A 17,285-nucleotide genomic window follows, 5' to 3' on the forward strand; every position below is an offset into this window, starting at 1 on the left:
TTTAGACCTTTGGATGTCGGGCCGGTAGGTTTCATGGGTCGGAGTTATTAGAAAAGTAATTTCCTTGTACTACCAAACATTGGTCTCACGCGGTTTCGGGCGAGTAGAGGCTCTTTTGGCACTTCATTCGATATTATGAAACATAAGCATTCACGTTTAGAGTACTCTTGAACTATGAGGATTGACCTAAATATATAACGTTATATTTTACCTTGTATGTTTGAAAACCTCATTAAATTATCCGCTTCTTTTTGAAATTTTGACACTTGAAAATCCTATAACTACGATTATTTTGGAATGGAGGAGCTAAATTTGAATCTATTTTGTACACGACTACATATGCAATTATGTACAAAATCAGAGCAAAGATTGGTGCCCCATAATTTAGGTATGGTTTACAAATGCCATGATATCAAATTCAAATAATTGAATGGACTTCATGTTGAATTCGATTTTTTTAAACCACCTTAAGTTGAATTCAAATGTATGCTAGTTCATAGGTAGTAGCTATTTATAATGTCCATTGTGTAACTTTCGTATGTATAATGTGCTTTACACACACAACATGAACTATACTCACGTTTATATTCGATTGCTAAAGCGATGCATTGTCTGGAGTTCAAAATACTAACTATGTGGATCAATTGTGTCGAATAATAACATAGACATGCTCAAATTCGATAGAATCTAGATGTCTGATGGATCAATGACTGCTCCTTACGCGAATTGCAAATATCATGATCCCATCCTAATATTTGGATACAATTTATATCTTTAATCAATGTGTAGAGCAGTCTTTTACGTGTAGTTTCACTCTCCATCGGTGGTCTCTCACACATGCTCACACACTCTCTCCCGAGGTGTCTTTCTCGCACACATGCTCTAGATATAGCCCTCCCTCCCTCTCGTAACCATTTACAACTGTTTTCACTAACCTTTATCACAAGCACTCTTCCTCTCGCAAACATACACACGCACAATCCTCATCGACCCTTTCTATATACATGGACCTGCCTACGTGTCTCATGTACGCACATTATCTTTACGCCTATCTCTAATGCATTGTGTCACACCTCTCTTCCTAATCGACAAGTATGATTCTAGTAGAGCATTCTGTAGGATGCCCCTTAAAGTTAGGTTGGATGAATAGTAATATCAGAGATAAAGGGGTTACCTTAGTCCGAGAACCTAGGGTTACAAATCCTAGTCGGCTTTGTCAGTGGACACATAGTCCTTCACAATTCTGCTATCTTTGTCTTGTACGACTAGTCATCCATGGGTCTTCCTAAATGCATCACGGGCCAACCAATGTGGCGTAGGACGGAACAGAATGAAGGGCCTCACCTCGACCCACCGGACCTCACGCGGTGACACACCCTCTGCCCCCACGTCTCATTATCTTCTCACACCCACACATACCAACACAAAACACCACGGACACAGAAAATTTCTACTGGTGCCTCTATTCCCTCCCCCTTGCATATACACACTCAAGACAATGGAATCTCTTGTCGTGACGTCATATTCGTCTCTCTCTCTAGACCACTCTCATTTATCGTGCTATCTCTCCCACGCCCCCCTGTCGGCCCCTCTATCCATGCCTCTCTCGAATGCGTAATACACACACATACCTCTCTAGGCCCCGCCAAATGCATCAACTACACATTCACACATGTTACATCACGTACCCCATTGATCTAAAAAGCCCTCTCTTCACGTTTATTTCGCATACAACATTCCTTTTGAATAAAGTGTGGACAAAAAAATATTTTAGAGTTTCTACATATATACAACATTACAAAGTTATATGGAGGAGTACGAACGCTAATTTGCATTGCATGGTGCCCACAATGATATTTATTCCGCACTGTGAATTTGTATATTTTTATACTATATACAAAGTTAGTCATAATAAAGAGAAACGAAGAGCATCTCTCTCTCCATCGCATACCCCCCCTGTACGCCCCTTTCACGTATGCACACAAAACTATCTCCAGGTCCTCTAAAAGTAAGCCCCCAGAAAATTCACGCATGTTTCATCTTTCTCTCACGATATATGCAATGACGATCATTGTATTTGAAGCGAAAGCACGATACATACATTGGACTTCAGAATCCACTCATTACGGTCACCATTTACGTTTAGTGGTTATTATGCAGTCAAGGGCTCACCGTACAACTCTGTATTTGCTCATGACATGACTAGTTGACCAGTTAAACGCTCCACGTGGAACCTCTAGTGTTGCATCACATTATCTCACTACCATCGTGCCCACCTGTCGACTTGTATCTACTCTAGATCTACACTCTTATAAAATACATAAAATACACTCTTATAAAAAACAGAGTTGGTGATGATGGTGTGCCTGCCATCCTACAATATAGGCCATCTGATTTATATCTGACGGATAGGAAAGAAACTATGGCAATTTTGCAAAAAGGTACCCACACACCTCTCCACATTTGCAAATAAAGCCTTCCCTCGTTCATCCTTTTCTCTCACAAGATAAACAAGTCATACAAATGCATCTTGATGTTACATGCAACGCACGGGCATCTTGTTAGTAAGAATGAAAACAAACGACAAAAATATATTTGGACGGTTGTTCAAAGTCATGACCGCGGGCACATCGGACAAGGTGGCCTTGTATTGGTATGCTGAGCCGTCTGTTTTAACACACATGAGCTGGTGTGGTGATTATACACACACGCACGCATGCACACGAACTACATCCACGCAACACTCACACAAACACATGCACCCACGCACGCACGCAACACTCACACGTACACATGCAGCCACACACGCACGCACGCAACACTCACATGCACACACGCACACATGCATGCACACACCAGTACACCACACGACCAACACACACTCTCACGCTCAAGTGCTCAACCTACACGTGCATGCGCACACATCAGGCCCTGACAGACACATACACAACCAGGTGATTCCCACGCACGGGTTCGAGCCTTGTCGCGCCTACGTAAATTTGTGTTTATCTGACCTTTTGCCTATGCGAACTGACAGGTGGGACCCACAACGAATGTGGTCAATTTAACTAGTCAACATGGCGCCACGCAGACTATTTGACGGTCAACAGAGTGCAATCTCATGCTGAGCTATGAGCAAGTGACCGTATAATCACGGCAAAACATTTATAGTGACCGTAATCAGCTTATTCTGAAGTTCGGTGACCGTATTACGCTTTTCTCTCTGTAGGCCCTCCAAAACTACATCTCTACACGTTCTCGCATGTTACATCTAACAACTATGCAATACAGCACCGCTACTACACTCTAACACAATAAATCATATGTGTTTTTAGTTTTACTAGATATCATATTGTTACTTATAATTATTCAGTTTGCATACATTAAAATTGCCTTTGAAATGTATGGCCAGTATCATCTACCGCGCGGGAAAAATCCCGCCCTTTCCTATTTAATCGGGTTTGTATCGATGGATCGTGCGAAATAGCAAAACTATAGTACTATACAGTACAAGTGACAGTTCACTGGGCCATCGTGTCGTCTACTCCTCCGTCGTAAGAGTGGAGCGCTCGCTTTCATAAATCTTCTAGTTCCTTTTGCCTACCTGTGGGACATCAAGCTACCGGGTCCACGTGCCATACCGGAATACAGTGCAGAGCAGCCGGGGTGAAGCACCCCAGTCATGGCGCCGGCGTAGTAATGAGCAATGAAGCGTCAAATCAAAAAGCTGCACCTTTCCCGCAGTTAAGTTGGAGGGACGAAGCTACCATCATTTCACTCGTTGCTGAATCCGCTTCTCCCTCATCTTCTTCAACTTAACCACGTGTTGCTTCTGCCGTTGTTCTGCCTCGTGTGGGACACGGATCGGCTTGGTAAAGCACTGACACGTGGGACCGCATGTTAGCAAACCGCCAGGACAACATCCTCCGAAAATAAGAAACCTCCTCCGCCATCCGTGCGGCAAAATCACCTCCTTTTTACTAATCTCGATTCTATAATTTTTTAGATCAATATAATTGAGATTTATATAGATAGCACACAGGAGCAAAACCAAGTGGTACGGTTAAGGGCATCCACAATGTGTAGCCAAATGTGAAAATAGCTTTTGGCATCGTGGGAACCATTGTCGATGGTGTTGCCAAAGCCAAAAAGATGGAACCGAAGCTCCCTGATTGATTGATTGAAGGAATAGAAAAATGCAACGTCTCTCCTCTTTCTCCCATGCTTGGACACATGTAGTACAGTATAGAGCACAGAGTCTACTCCCCGGTCCCTTCTATCACAAATCACAAAGCAGTGAGGCGTCAAATCACAAAAGCACGGACGAAGCAACCATCATTTCACTCTTCGCTGACTCCGCTTCTCCATCGTCTTCTTCAAGAAGCCATCTCACCGCATTAGTTATAGTAGTACTAGTAAAGGACTTCCTGGATGCAAATAAGGCGGTTGCCTCGGCTTGCAGGCGGCACTTGCGAACGACTTACCCTGGTCTCCCTCAATGGTGTTCTCCGTCGAACGCACTTCGCGAAACCACCAAAAAAATATCATCGACGTCACCGCAATGGGGAAGGAAGTCAAATATAGTTACTACCTCCATTTTTTTGTACACAGGGCCAGTATATCAAAATTACAATTTGCAAAGGGCCACTAACACTAATCGAGGCAAAATTGATGGGGTTAGCAACCAAGGACATTAATATCCCCTGCATGCATGTGGAAGTGAGAAGGTTGGTTTGCATGGCGCTGCATTAATCAAGCGATGAGGAGTGAGATGGTTAGATCTTTGGTCTTTGGAGAAAAAATACACATTAATTGACACGTGAAACGAGGATTTGTATTGATTAAATCCCGCAAAGGAAAACCCAACCTTTCTTTTTTAACACTAGTACTCCTAGTATGTACGTACTTATCCTGTTTGGGTCTAGGCCTTGCATTGCCAAACTTCGCAACACATTTTTTCCAAGCTTTCCTAAAGTTTTCAAAATGAGAAGGAGGTACACTTGCGCACGGCTATCGTGGTCGCACCACACCCTCACATGGTCGCTCCTGCACGCCGCGGTCACACCGCACCCTCACACGGTCGCTCCTGCACGCCGCAAACCCAACCAAGGGAAGGCACCCTCACTGACACGTGCTGTTGCATGGGAACACACCAAACTCAGCCATCCTATCACTGACACATAATTTTCGTTCATAGAGTATGTTTATCCAACCTCATGTTGGGGAGTATCCGTACGGCCCGTGCGGTGGTCTGTTGGGGAAGAAGAAGAGGTGAGGAAGAAGGAAAGAAGGGTTAGGAGACGTGGGATATTCATCCAACTATCTAAAATGGTAGACTGACCCAAGTCAGGCGACTTGCATAACAAATATATGTTTTTACACAGCAAAAGATCCATAAAAACAACAACATAAAGAAAAACTATCACTGCTCGTGGAAAGAGACGACCTCGTCGTCTTTGGCTGCCGGCGCGAACCAGCCGTCGCTGCCGACGTGTGTCTCCGCACCGTCGTTGTCCTCGGCCTCCAGCTACTCGTTCAAGCGGAGCGTGCGGGCGCTCTGCACGGACAAGAGCACAACCCAGTTCAAGTCGAGGACGTCCGGTTCCGCCTGCAGGAGGGCCTCGATGGCAGCGGCATCCGCGCGCTCCGCGTTGAGTCGAGCCTCCGCCGCCCGGTTCAAGTCCAGGACGTCCGGTTCCGCCTGTAGGGGGGCGTCGATGACAGCGGCATCCACGCGCTCTGCATTGAGTCGAGCCTCTGCCGCCCGGTTCAAGTCCAGGACGTCCGGTTCCGCCTACAGGAGGGCCTCGATGGCAGCGGCATCCGCGTGCTCCACCTCAAGTTGAGCCTCCACCGCCCGGTTCACATCCACGACATCCGGTTCCGCCTACAGGAGAGCCTCGATGGCAGCGGCATGCGTGCGCTCCGCGTCGAGTTGAGCCTCTGCCTCCCGGTCCTCCTTTAGTATCGCCATGTTGAACCGCTGGTCCGCCTGCACCATGGGGGACTCGGATGCCGGCACGAAGTCGACGTCCATCGTCTCATACCCATCGGGGGCCTTCTGTGCCGCGACCTCCGCCATGAACATTGGATCGGCTTCCTCCTCTCGTAGCTTGGCTCCAGAGAACTCGGGGATTGGCCCGCCGCAAAGCGAGCTTGGGAACGGAGGTCTGTGGCACTGACGGCCGCCGTGATTTCTGCGTGGCGCTCCGGCGTCAGCATCTTGTAGTAAGTGATCTTGCGGCGCACCATGGCTTTCTGGCGAACTAGGGAACGCTTGATGCGGGCTAGGGGATCGAAAGGTGGGGGAATGGGCTGGAGATTTGGTGTGGTTTTAGGGCAGTGGCTGGCATAGGCCGAGCAGCGAAGGTTCTGGTGTGAATAGTGGTTCCGGTGACGACCGGTCAATCGGTTTTGACTGTACATCGCTCTTGTCGCGTTCGCATTGCAGGCCGGCACGCTGGACCCTCCATGTCGCTCACCGAATGGAACGCGCTTCGTCTTGCGTTTTTGCTCACTTGTGGCACCGCAGTTGAGAGAAAACCGACGTCCCTCCCCCTCCCCCGCCCGCGCCATTTATTGTACCACCACTCCCTCCGTTTTATGCGGAATAAATAAAAACACAGGGAGTATACTATGGATGAGGATCCCCTGACGTGGCCGAACCCATTGAGTAACTGACATGCGGGGCCTAGCAAGCATGGGGTCCGCCAGTAAGTGACCGAAAGGGAGGGTAAGGCAGGGATACCTACGTTAGAGGATCCACTTCCACTATACTACTTTGACCAAATGTTAGAGTAATAATATATGACATGCAACTTACACAAATGCTAGAGTAATAATACTCCTATATGACATGCAACTTACACAAATCATACAGGGTCTAATGCGTTTTTCGAGGCTAACTTTGACCAAATGTTAGAGTAATAATATATGACATGCAACTTACACAAAGCATATGGTCAAATTCGTATGTGAAAGGAGTTTCCAATGATATAATTTTCACATTATACATCTCATGTACTATTAATCTTGTCAATAGTCAAATTGGAAACCATCTTGAGTACAAATCTAGGAGTACGTACGGATCTAACAATATTGATTGGCGTTGTTGAATGTTGATACCTTTTTAATCAAAGTAGATATACTTTGACTACACATAAAACTTATATGTAAACTAGAAAGGATAGGAGGGAGTATATTGTACGTTCAAAAACGAAACGAACATTGAATACCCTTTATATATGATTTGCGAATGCTATGATCATGGGTTCAAAATTTTGAATCCGCCTTAGGTATCACGTGCCCCCACTTGTTCCCTCTCGATTTCATCTCAGGGTCCGGAGATCTATTGAAAGAGGACTAGGGTGGGTACATGCGAATGATACTCAGCGGAATGTTCAAATGAGGCATGCGGGAGGATGGACTCGACTGGAGGGCGACATGATCGATGGAGAAGAGGGTTGGAGAGGAATGAAAAATAAGCAAACGCCACATGATTATACTTGAACAGCTCAGATAAATAATAAGATGTCTTGCTTGGCCTACATAGTGAAAGGCCTAATGCGCAACGCGGAGCACTGACGCTCAAATATGGCCGGGAAAACAGGGAAACAGACATGTGGGGCACACCCGTCGGGACGACGTAGCGCAGACTAGTCCAATGGAGGAGCTGGCCCACGACCTCCTCGCCACTGACAACCATTCATGTGGGTCGTTGGGGCCAACAACGGGGCGCAGCTCCAGCACCGCCTCTGGACACAGCGACCGCAGTGAGCGACATGCTCATATCGTCGCTAGACACGGTCGGTTTCAGTTTACCGAGGGTGGCGTTAGTGCTGTGGCACGACCAACGGTATGTTTGGTTTGTTCCCAAGGTTGCCCCATCAAAGCATTGGGTAGCCAAAATTTTGGTTGAGGTATTGGTTGCCCATGATTTGGCCGACATTGGCAAGAAAAATGAACTTGAGTTGGCTATAGTTCATTGGCATGCCAAAGAAATGGCAACCATCCAAACAAAGACCAATCTTTGGGTCATGACCAAAATTTTGGTTGAGGTATTAGTTGCCCATGATTTGGCCGACATTGGCAAGAAAAATGAACTAGAGTTGGCTAGAGTTCATTGGCATGCCAAAAAAATGGCAACCATCCAAACAAAGACCAATCTTTTGGTCATGACCAAAATTTTGGCAAGGTGCACTTTGGCCACAATCCAAACACACTCCAACACCCGGGCTCGTCGAGGATGCACGGGCCGCCGTGACGCGTCCGCGGAGTGGTGTAGCGCGGCCAACTGCATCCTCTAGACCTGAGACCATGCCGGGTCGTCTTGCTTTTCCAATGACATGTGGGGATCGCATGTGAGCAAAGGGCATCTCCAACGTTGCCACGACCGCAGCTGACTACCCTGGCACACCAAAACCCTCACCCTCGCGCCGTCGCGTGGTGCGTTCCCAGCAGGCGCCAGCTGCCCGCATTCATGCCGTCCGTTCTTATGTCGTCATTAAGAGGCTCGGTGCCCGCGGAACCAACTCCGGCGACTCAATGACGCACCCGGACGCTTGGCCTCACCGAAATGCGCTACTTAAAGCGGTAACTCCCAGCTAACCTCCACACCATAGCGCATCGTCCTCCTACCTGGAACCACATCCGCCATGACCGCAAGCGCGAACTCTCTGCAGGAGAGCTTGTCTTCGGGGATGGAACTCGAGGTCGCCGCCCTCGCTCAAGTTGCCGCACAAGCGGTGGCCACGCTGGCGGCCGACGACGGGAGCACCGTCAGCCATGCGTCCTACTTGCCGCCGTCCAACGTCTGGTACCGCCGAGGTCGGGGACTCCTCCGAGGATGAGTAGGGCATGGGAGGCGGCAGGGCATGGTGTGCCAATTGGTCGGTCCGTCTCCCGTGTTCTACTTTTCCTCGCCGGAGACCGCACCTTCACTTCACGGGTCTTGAACCCCGCCCCCGTACATGGAGATCACAGATGGAGGACGTCGGTCGCCGCCGTAGAATAGGTTTAGGGTCGGGTTTATTTTATTTTTTTGTCCTATAAAAGTTCGAAATGTAATGAAAATCTGCCGTGTTTGCATTAATCTCGGCCGGTGTATATGAACTTTCACAACAATATACATATTGTAGGAGTACTAGCAAGATGCCCGTGCATTGCACGGAAGATCAAGATCTTGTGGGAGAAAAGGATGAACGAGGGAAACCCTTATCTGCAAATGTGGAGAGGAGTGCGGGTAAATTGTCATAGTTTCCTTCCTATCCGTTAGATATAGATCGGACGGCCTATATTGCAGGATCAGAAACATCTTTCTACATCTACGGGAACCTACGAAAGGGTTAACGTAAATTGCCTCCTCTCTCTCTCCTCCCTTGATTTTCTTGGTGGTGGGCCCCTCCCTCCCCCAATCTACAATCAACAGCTCACACGTTTCACATTGCGTTAATTACGTAACTGGGATTACGTAGGTGTAGCATTACTCGTCCTAAAAAACCCAACTAAGCCAACCTCCCAGCATATCGCGCGGGAAAAGACCCGACCGCGCCGTTTTAGTCGGGATTACCGGATTACTAGTAGTAGTATCAATGGATCACGCGAAGCAACAGATTTTTTAGGGGGCGAAGCACCTAGTTTAAAAGGAAAAAATGCGGTACACTCACAACACTCCTGTCACGGTCACATTGCACCCCACACACGTTCGGTCCTGCACACGGCTCACGCAAACGGAACGCGCTTCGGCTTGCCTCTTCACTGACACGTGGGACTGCACTTGGAGAAACCGACCATGCGCCAAACTCCCCCCGCCCACCGCGCGAAAATCCTCCCCCCCACACCCAAAAATTCCCCCCAAATCTGATTCAACCGCCCTTTGGCCAACTAGCCAATAATATTGCCCAAACCCCCTTCCCCCTGCCCCCCTCCATTCTATTCACTCCACCAAAGACGCCCTCCCCGCCGCGCAATACGTCGGCGCCGCAGTTCGGTGATCCTCTCGCTCCCATAGTACGCTCTCGTAGACCGCCGTCCTCTAGCCCCGCCACCACCTCTGGCTACGTTCTTGTGGAGGTGCACGGCGGTCAGCGCCACCACCGCTGGCGACGTTCATGTGGAGACGCATGGCGGTCAGCTTCTCCCACGGTACACGCATTCTAGACTGAGGCCCCGTTCATGTCGGTGTAGCGTTGAATGTTAGCTGATAGACGCTGTTAATTTCACTGTTTGCCGAAGTAGTTTACTGTCAATATGCTCTGCTTAAGAAGCTTCCTTGCCCTGTTCTACACTCAATCTGCTTAGCTGAGATGGCATGCCAAGGCCGATTAGTTGCTAAAATATCCTGCCATATATTTATTGTGACGTAGATTGCCATGGTCTAGTAGCCAATCTGTTAGCTGAAATAGCTCTACACCGTTTTATACTCGATCTTTGTTGCTGTGATGGCCTTCGATAGTTCGATGGCTGTGTGCTCGGCCTCATTGACTGCTGAAATAGCCTGCCATAATTTGGCACTCAAATCTGTTTGCTGAATTAGCTTTACATATGTTTCGTTACTTAGACCTGCTCGTCCAAATATCTTGCCACAGCTTTAGACATCGACCTAGGTATTTTTTTTTTGGACTTCATAGAAAAGCATATATGTTTTTCCTGTAATATCTAGTAGAAGAACTAATTTGTGTGTCTAACAGATGGACATGACTTGGATAACTTCTGCTCGAAGATTCTCTGCTGCATATGTCAAGGGGGTTGAAAACTTCATGAACTTTATCAGAGCTGAGTACGGTGGTCCGAAATCAGATGTGCTCTGCCCGTGTAGCAGTTGTATGAATTCAGTTACAAGACCCCAGTCAACTGTGCAAAATCATCTACACTTGTATGGGATGTCGGTCACATATACTAGGTGGGTTCATCATGGTGAAGCTGTGAACGTCAATGTTATTGACTACGTGGAAGTAGTAGATCACCATCTTGATGTGCCTGATGCTCAGGTGGAAGAGGAGGAGGAGGTGGTGGTGGCGGAGCCAGTGAGTTTGACCAACATTGAAACAATGCTACGAAATGCTCGTGCATTCCGTGAACTTTCACCCGCAGAAGAAAAATGGTGGGCCCGCATGTTGGAACAATGCAACGTTGCTGTCACCCCAGGAAATAAGCTGTCAGTATTCTTAGCTATGGTCACCTTTCTTCAGGTGAAGACATCTGAGTGGATGACCAACAAATCATTCGATGCGATGTTGGCTGCTTTCCGCGAATCTTTCCCAGATGCGTCTGAGCTGCCACACACCTACAGTAAAATGAAGAATTTCCTTCGTGCAGTTGGAATTGGATATGATATGATCCATGTTTGTAAGAATAATTGTGTTCTGTTCCGGAAGGATTATGCCAACTTAAGTGAATGCCCGAAATGCAAATCATCAAGATGGAAAGATGGTGATGTTGTGAAGAGGATTCCTCATAATGTTCTGAGACATTTTCCAATTACACCAAGATTGCAGAGGTTGTTTCATGATGCTGAAACACGAGAGGATGTATTGTGGCATTCTAGGAACCAGGAGTACAAAGATCAGAATGTAATGAGCCATCCATCTCATGGTAGTGAGTTGAAAAGCTTTAATGATAAACACAAAGAGTTTGCTGCTGACCCGAGAAACATTAGACTTGGCTTAGCTTCAGATGGATTTAACCCATTTGGCCACCAGAGCGCCACATATAGCATGTGGCCAGTGCTTGTTATCCCTTACAACATGCCTCCAAATGTCTGCACCGAAGAATCAAACTACATGATCGCCTTGCTCATCCCAGGTCCAAAAAGTCCTGGAAAGGATTTTGATTTGTTCATGGAGCCTCTTGTGGAGGAACTTCAACAGCTATGGAAGGGTGTTCTCACTCGAGACCTATATAGCAACCCACCAGCTGATTTCTTTCTGCATGCTGTTATAATTTGGTGCATCCATGATTATCCGGCTTTGGGCACTATGTCAGGGCGAATGATACATGGTTACAATGCATATGTTCGCTGTGACAGGAATCCGCTATCATACGCAATACTTAGCAAGATCTGTTACATTGGACAACACCGTTTCCTTGCCAAGGACAAGCCACATCCAAGAAAATACCAAAGACATGTGTTCAATGCAAAGCATGAAAACCATGATGTGCCAAAGAGGCTCACTGCCGATGAGTTGCAAGTGGAATTAGAGAAGGTTAGGCATATTACACCAGGAAACCATCCTGGTAATGGTAGCGGGAAAAGAAAGCGTGCCAGGGTAGAAGAGAGATTTGGATCTAAGGCATAATCTTGATGTGATGCACATCGAGAAAAATATATGTGACAGCATTATCGGCACACTTCTTAATATTGAAGGCAAGACGAAAGATACCTTAAAATCTAGGATTGATTTGACACACCTAGGTATTAGAAAGGATTTGCAGGTGCAAGATGAAGGTAAACCATGTCACCAGCTGTGTACGTCTTGGACAAGGTAAAAAGAAAAGAATTCTGTGAGGTCCTGTCACATGTGAGATTCCCACATGGATTTGCTTCCAAGCCTGAAAGGAGAGTCAGTGCAGATGGAAACAAGGTACAAGGGTTGAAAACTCATGACTGCCACGTCCTACTTGAAAGGGTTTTACCTGTTATCCTTAGAGGATTGGGCTGCCCTGACTTATACAGAGCAGTTGCAGAGTTGGGACAATTCTTCAGGGAACTCTGCAGTAGGAATATCAGGATAGATGCTTTGGAGCGTCTTAGAGACAAGATACCAACTATCCTATGCGACCTTGAGAAGATATATCCTCCATCCTTCTTTGATGTGATGGTGCATTTGGCTGTTCATCTACCTGATGAGGCACTACTTAGAGGTCCAGTACAGTATGGCTGGATGTACCCTATTGAAAGGCGGCTAGGCACTTTCAAGGGCTATGTTAGGAACAGAGCTAGACCCGAGGGTTCCATTGCAGAGGCCTACATTGCTACAGAAGCGTTGACATTCTTCTCAAAATACATTGAAACAGCTGATCAGTTTAGCAAAGAGGTGGGTGAAGACAATCCCGGGCTCAATGTTTTCGATTATTCTGTTCGAGTTACAGGGAAGAGTCGACAAGAGGACAAACCTAAAGATTTGGAAAAAATGGTTTGGTATGTGTTGAATAACTGTCCTGAGATACTACCTTATATCAAGTAAGTGCAGTACTGCAGCTTATACATCGTAATCTACTAAACTTGCAGCACATTCTTATATATTTAGATGTTTGACGCGATCACTATGTTGTGCAGCATCTACAAAGAGGAGGTACTGCCGCAAAATCCAAGAAACATTGACAAACTTGTTATGGCGGGATTTGCGAAATGGTTCAAGAACCATGTAAGCTTTTGAAGTGCACTGTCAGTTTTTTTAATATATTTAGTACATAAGATGATCAGCTTGTCTATTTTCTAACCATAGGTTAAGAAGATGCGGGAGGATGGGCAGGAAGTTGATGATGCCCTTTACTCACTAGCAATGGGTCCTCATACTCGGGTAAGACATTATGAATCTTGCGTTGTTGGAGATGTGTGCTACATCACCCTTGCACGAGACGAAGGCAGGAAGACACAAAACAGTGCCATCATGAGCACGGATACGTATGAAAAAGAGACAACTGAAATGTATGCTAACATAACAGACATTATTTAGTTGCATTATATCTCCAGTTTCGAGGATCATCGGTGTGTGGTTCTGTTGTGCTGTCGTTGGTATAACCTGTTTTCCAGGATCGCAAAACCCAGAGCTGATGAATATTTCAAATCCATCAATGTGAAGGTGGCGTACCAGACCAACGAGCCTTTTATTTTGGCAAATCAAGCAACACAAATATTTTTCTTGGAAGACACATTTGCACATAGCGATGACTGGAGAGTATTGCAAAGGTTTGAGCAGAGGAATTCCTTTAATGAAGTTGCACAACAAGATGATGCTTACACTACTCCTGATGTACAAGATAACACAAATGTTCCTAATATCTTTGAGAACCATCACGTCAATGACGACGGCGAAAAGATTGCCTGTCGTGCTGTGGACATACAAGAGTTGATCAATAAGAAGCCAACGTTCGAGGACGTTGAGGACGAAGAAGAAGATGACACCGTAGGGAATTACGATTCAGACGGATACACATGGCGAAGATGTTGACGCTGCTACTGCGGATGATGATTACATTGCTTTTGTCGTATTTGCCTATCAGAAGACGTTTTTTATCTACTATGTGAAATTGTGTTTGCTATGACAACTGAAACCTGATGAACATGTTGTTTAGTATTTTGTTGTGAGAACATCACTTGTTATGTATGCTGATTTGTGTTTGGTGATTGTATGACAACTAAAACATGATGACATTGTTGTTTAGTTGTACTCATATTTGGCTGTGAAACTTGAATTTGATGACATAGTTTGCTGTTGGACTGCAATTTGCTCGACGTCTTCGAATGAGAACAAAGCTGACCCGACAGGGCCTCTGCTATTTATTTATTTATATGAGCAAAAGGGGATACCCCCTGATTTCCATTAATAGAATTCATTAGATGTTCACAACACTACGCCCAGCCTGCTACACAGGTTTCATTCATTACTAGTTTCAGCAAAGTGCTCATGTCGTAGCCACTAAATACATCACGAGTGCTACATACACTGCAAATAAAGAGACAATCATCCTACAGAGCACATCAATTTTGCCCATTATCTTCACAAGCTCTTTCATCTCCTCATTGCTGTCAAGGCCGTTCAGCAGCTGTTGATTGGCCATGATCAGAGGAACTGCATCTTTAAGCTTCTGCTCTGCATCTTCCTCTTCTGCCGTTCCTTCAGTTACTTGTCCAACACCCCAACCTGCTGGTATTGGGATTCCTCGGCTAACCAAATAATCAGCGTAGTTACATTCCCCCACATCAGCAACTTCCCAGAAATACAAATCACACGAATCTTCCCTTTTCTGCATGAATCAAATTGGTAGATCATCAACCAAACTATTAAAAAAATCAGCAACTGAAAGCAGCAGAACAACACTTAAACATATTATTACCCCATGATTCGGGCATTTGTAGAAGACTCGGCCAGGTTTGCGGATTGTGGTTGAGACGTGACGGATGACTCTGCGTGATTTGCAGCAGTGGCACCACACCAACGGCAGTGGGTTGCGATGAGCAATCAGCTGCGGTGTGCGTGCCGGCAAGGGTGTGATGAGACCCACAGGCGATGATACGGGTTGTGACTAAGTGCATATCTGGTTGTTGCCTGCTGAAGAGCAGGTGGATGAGCAGCCAGCGGACATGGTTGCTATGGCCAGAGCTTCTGATACTAGGCAGAGTAAGTAGAGAAGAGGAGAAGCGAACGTTGGATATGTCAGTTTCATTACTTGCAGAGTAGCATAGCACCATATATAGTCATAGTCTAGATTTGGATTCGAACCATCTACAGGAGCACGTCTTCCTTTTTTCTAAAACTCGGCAATGTCTCATTACTGGTACACTAGCTTGTTCTGTACGCCTTCCCAAGTCTTTGATTTTCTTTCCCTTTTTTTGCGAGGAAGGAAGGAGGACAAATTTGAGAGTTCCTGGGACTCGAACCCAAGACCTCTCGGTTGAAAACCAAGGGTGCTAGTCACTTATGTGGCGAACATTCCCTGTGAGGAGGACGACACACGAATGCATTTTCCTCGCAGTTTTCTTCCTATATATAAAAAAGTATGCTACTTGGTGTCCGCTTAGTCAACAAAACGATTGTGCCAACCTTGACCGTTGGATTGACATTCAACGTCTGTCACATTTCTTCAGTCTCTTCTTCCTTGAGCCGCCAAAGCCAAACCAGTGCCGGCGGGACCGCCTGCTCCCGCCTCCCACAGCTGGCTGTGATCTGCCTCGGCTCCTGTTCGTTCCCGTCCGAGGCCTCACCATTGTCCTCCGCCTTGGTTCGCTCGCCACGGCGCCGCCCTCCGGTGTTGTCAACATGGTCAACAACCGAGAGGAATAAGGAGATGACTGTACATGGTGAGGATGACAGTATGGACCCAGCAGCGCGCACAGTAATTTTATTTTTCTGGGACGGAGAAGGGTATCAACTGGGTTGTGCGGGACCCGTGGGCCGTCTAGCCCAGGCTTTTATTTCATATGTTTAGCACATGGCCATTCCAGTTTGTTTTTTTCCTTTCTGAAAATTGCTAGCGAGCTATTTTGTTTTTTTGCAGAATAACTAACGTAGGCCTACTTGCTTTTCTATGCCCTGCTGGGCCGGAAATCTTTCAAGACGAGGAGGGATGCATTTTGCCCAGAAAATGGGCTATAAGTAATAAGAAATGGGCTATAAGTAATAATAAATGGGCTGTAAAATGAAAAAATACAGCAAACAGACAATTAGTTCCAAAATACTGTTTTCGTTCGGATTTTGATATTTTAAATTTCATTGTTTTTATGCGGGTAAAATTTCATTGAATTTAAATTAAGGTATATTTAGATTTAAAATTAATTTGAATCTGGCTAGAAATTCCGGGCTGTATGCTGTTTGGGACAGATTTGGAGGCTGACTTGTGGGTCTACTAGGTTGACATGTACTTTGGCTTTGTCAACTTAGTCCACAAACGATTCTAGCAGGAGTGACCATTGGATGTTAATCCAACGAACGTGCTGCTTCTTCAATATCTGATCTTCTTGCTCCAGCCACCCAAACCAGCTCCGGTGGGACTGCCTGCTCCCGCCTCCCATGGCCGGCTGTGCTGCCGCACAGGCCGCACCGCCCACCCTACTTCATTGCTGGCCAGGCCATTCCTCTACTCACCCACACCTCCTGTTATTTTCGAGCAACGGCAGCCGGACCAGTAAACCCTCGTACTCCCAACCACGTGGGCAACCATTGCCGAGTCTTCCCCGGCTCCGTGTCATTCCCTTCCTAGGCCTCGCCGTCGTCCACCGCCATGGTGCTCTCGGCGCGGCCTGGTCAACTTGGTCAACGAACGACATCCATCAGCCGTGGACTGTATGCACAAAATAATGATTCCTCCACCTGACAGCTGGGACCCACCAGAAGGTCCTCTGTATTTCGCGAAAAAAACATTCCCCCCGCTGACATGTCGGACCCACCAGCTATATCTTCGCACGCAAGGAAGTGCCTCCTTATTATGCACAAAAAAATGAATACCCCCCTGCTAGCTGGGACCCACCATAGTGGGAGGATGACTTGTGGGCCAACAAAGTTGACGGGGATGGAGGGCTTTGTCAACTTAGTCACCATGAACGATTCTAGCTCCAGTGACCGTAC

The sequence above is a fragment of the Triticum aestivum genome, chromosome 2A (assembly GCF_018294505.1).
Source record: "Triticum aestivum cultivar Chinese Spring chromosome 2A, IWGSC CS RefSeq v2.1, whole genome shotgun sequence".
In the NCBI taxonomy this organism is placed as follows: Eukaryota; Viridiplantae; Streptophyta; class Magnoliopsida; order Poales; family Poaceae; genus Triticum; species Triticum aestivum.